This window comes from Sinocyclocheilus anshuiensis, unplaced genomic scaffold (assembly GCF_001515605.1).
Source record: "Sinocyclocheilus anshuiensis isolate Anshui unplaced genomic scaffold, SAMN03320099.WGS_v1.1 scaffold1158, whole genome shotgun sequence".
Classification (NCBI taxonomy): domain Eukaryota; kingdom Metazoa; phylum Chordata; class Actinopteri; order Cypriniformes; family Cyprinidae; genus Sinocyclocheilus; species Sinocyclocheilus anshuiensis.
The window spans coordinates 102,245-106,320 of NW_015537983.1; the positions used below are offsets into that span (position 1 = coordinate 102,245).

Here is a 4,076-nt window from a genome sequence, read left to right on the forward strand (position 1 = left end):
TATGTTCAGATATTCATGTAACAAAATATATTCAAATTAATACCTAAATAGGGACATAGTAGTATACTTAAAGTATGATGTAAAGTTCACTTAAAGAAAACTTATGAGGTATACTTGCAGTATAAAACTACTAAACTAGTAGTTTACTGAAACATGCTACTACAAGTGTTTAATTAGTAAACTATCCGTATACCTATAAGTATGAAAGTTTACTACTGTTATACTTAAAATATACTTAAAAGTATATTTTTATATACTAGAAAGTGGGCCAATTTAGTCCCAAGGAGTATTGAAATAGTACACTTACAAGTATACTACTAGTACACTGATATTTGTATACTTACTACATAAAGTATACTTAAAAAAATATACTTGAACTTTACTTAAGTATACTTACTAAAATAAACTTGAAGTATACTACTTTTTGGTAAGGGTTACCATATATGTAGAGCAATAATATGATCTTTAAAATTACCCAACTCATCTTCAATGTCTTTGTCTCCTAAATAAATCTACTGTTCGATTTTTATGCTTGGCTAGCTAACATCACTCCACCTTCCTTCATCAGTCCAAAAAAAAAAAAAAAGTGTAAATTGGCTGAATCAAAGGGTGTGAATACATGAATACATCCACATCAACAAGTAGCTCATTCTTACCTATATTGTGTTTTGTGCCATATGGTTCCTTCTCACAGCCTTGATTTCAAACGCTCTCAGACAGCAGGCTTACACCTTAGTATTAAAAAAACAAAACAATTAGTGTCTTTCAGCAATACCTACAAAAATATTGCTGTACTTGTATGCACAGATGTTTGGATTTAACTATCATGCAATCTTTAAAATTGTGATTTATTTTGCCATGAAGCCCATATATAGTTTATTTATAAAATTATATCAGAATATTTCACAGAAAGGGTTTTACAGCAAAACTGCAGCTCTGTGGTCACGATAGGATTTATTTCAGTTCCATAAAGAGTATATAGCATTTTCTACAGTCAGATGGCCTGTCTATCAAAACACAATGTGCTTGTACTATTATGGAGCATGACATGTTGGCAGTGAGTATGTGTTTGAAGGCTTTTTTGTTTCTGTTGTTTTGTATGGGTGTGTGGACGCAGTGTAATGTGCCATAATCTTTGTTCCTCACTGGAGAGTGTCTCTTCACTTGTCATGGCTGGACAAACACAAAACACCCTCATTTCCAAGAAATGTTTATTTGAAACAGGGAGGATGTCATTCCAGATGATGAGACCAATAATATGAGAGAGCACCAGTAATATCCTGTTTCTTTGTATGAATTCTTATCTTTCTACCTCTCTCTCTCTCTATATATATACACGTTCATGTAATAATGCTCAGTCCCTCAATTTTCTTTTTTCTTTTTTTTAAAGCAGCGAACTCAAAATGGGTTTGGTGCACAGCAATTTTTTTTTTCATATTTACCAAGGGTATGAATAACTTTGAGCACAACTGTAATTAAATACATAAAGAATATATTTACTCCAAAATATAAGACATCTAAATAAACAGCAAGGTCTTTTCATGTTATTGTTAAATTTGGTTGATTCATGAACAAACCATTTTATTGAGTCAGATCTTTTCAATGACTTCAGTTTGAATGAGTTTCCCCATGAAATGAACTGTTCGAAGACTTAGAAAATAGCATGAATTCAACATTTATGATACTATTATTGTTTTGTGTCACGATTGCCTACTGTAAGGAGTGAGGAACGAGGAGATGAGGGATACTCACAATCAACAGTCTTTAATAAGCACACGAAGGGTAACACAGGGCTGGCTGGAGATACACATAGCACAACATGGACTTTCAAAACCCGACAAGGAAACGTGGGGCAGACTACACTTTAAATACAATGAAAGGAGGGTAATTGACGAGACACAGGTGGATCAAATTACTAATTAGACTAGGGAAAAACTAGGTCACTGGGAGCACATGGGGAGGAAAACAAACACACTGACAGTCTACGGGTGTGACATTTATTTATTTATTTTTATGCATGATATGGAAAAGATTGGCCATAATTTTGTGTATTCTTGTATTGTGTGCCAAAGAAGAAAGAAAGTCATGCAAAAACAATATGAGGATGAGTAAATAATGACAACAATTTTAATCATATCCAAACATTAGAATGTTTGTTATCCTAGTTTATCAGATAATTCCAGTGAGGATGCTGATAAGAGCAAAACACAACAATTTGGAAAGCAATTTCCACACTAATCTATTTGCATTTCTTTCTGCTCTGAGGCCCCAACAATTTCCATATGTTCAGTGTCGGATTAGCAGCATACTTGCTCATGTCTAGCTAGTATTATTTTTTATTTCCTTCTCACCAGTTTACCGCATCACATGTGAAGCGTATTCCCTATTCAGCTTCAAGTCAGTGCAATCACGCAAGCAACATCAGATGGGCTGGGTATTGACAGCTTCAACAGAAATAGAACTGATGTGTGTGTATTTGCACATTGTAATATGATGCAATTCCCTTTTAGGAGGAATAAAGAAAAATGATCAAAAATCAGCCATCGTGCATTGCCAGAAACATATGTCTAAATCTTGCTATGATCCTAATGTAAGCTCACTTATATGTGAAGTGACATAAAAGGGTTGACCTGCACTGAAATGCTTTATAAAACACCAAAATAAATAATTAAAAATGACTACAAAACAAAACAAATTTTAAGGTAGATGAATACCCACAATTAAATAAAACACAGTACAAATTGCTGGCGAGATCTAAAAGCACCAGCATCTAATGGAGAGAGTTGACCTTTTTAAAGAGACTTTGGAGATAAATGAGGAAAGACGCTGTAAAGCGCTCAGTGACAAACTCTGACATTTGTATTCAGAATAAACAAACACCTCTATTTGGCTAAAAGAGGCTCTTGAGATGAGTACTCTGCTGCTGAGCCTCAAGAGAACAACTGTTGAAATATCATCAATTAACATTAGATTAAACAAAAAAAAACAAACAAAAAAAAAAACATCCCAGGCCGTTAACACTTTAAGACAGCATTTCTATAACAGTGTGTTCCATATCATTACACACTGGTCTAAAGGTTTAGACCTTGGTCTAAACCAAGGTTTGCTAATATATATATATGAAGAGTTCATTTGTAAAAAACGATAACTCCTTTTTAATTTTTTTTCAGACATCACGTTTTTTTATTGTGCATTCAAAGTAATATTTATCAAACTGCAGTTGGGTTGTTTTGATTAATAAAAGTAATAATAACTTTTAAAAATACAGGTAATTTACAAAACTAAAGTTCATTGAAAGTATGTTTTTTTTATATATATTAAAAGTTTGTTTTATAGCAAAAGCAGATAACTCCAAAAGTCATTTTTTTCAAAAAAGCAATCAGCTCTTTTTTTTTTAAGTGGCGTTTATCGTTTTTGCAAATGAACTCTTCATATATATATCATAAAACCATCTATCCCATGCAATTGTTAGCAATTATAATAGTTACAATGTTTAATTTACATGTATGTACATTGTAAAGAAAAAAATCACGTTTAATTCAATGTGTTACTGTCAGACTCTGTTCCATGTTTTGTGTGTGTCCTGCTCCCCATGTGCCTTCCCATGCCCTTATTTGGTTAGTTTCCTGTTCCTCCCCTGATTAGTGTTTCATTGCTCCCAGGTGTGTCTCGTCATCCCCTCCTCCTGTGTGTATAAATAGTGTTCCCAGTCCCAAGTTCTCTGTCCGCTGTTAAACATCTTCCTGAGTTCGTCTCCCTTGGTTCCTGTAAATAAAGTCTTGGTAAAGTATTCTCCAGCGTCTCCTCGTTCCTCGTGTGTGTGCACCGTGACAGTTACTTGCTGTTTATTTCTAAGTAATTGTGAAATTTACTAGCAATTTCTGAGTGAAAATTGTTTCTACACTTTTCGTTCTTCAGCTCTTCAGTGTAGAACTTTCAGCTCATTTTGCTTTGCAAAGGATAAACATAAAAGTACACCTAAACAGAACAAACAAGCCAAGTTATGTAACTACAAAGATAAGTCAAGTCACCTTTATTTATATAGTGCTTGTAACAATACAGATTGTGTCAAAGCA

At 33.6% G+C, this 4,076-nt stretch overlaps 1 pseudogene; it reads right to left on the reverse strand.

The window, feature by feature from the left end:
* Positions 1-1,809, reverse strand: part of LOC107673940 (leucine-rich repeat and fibronectin type-III domain-containing protein 2-like) — a 48,706-nt pseudogene extending 46,897 nt beyond the window's left edge.
* Positions 1,810-4,076: the final 2,267 nt, after the last annotated feature.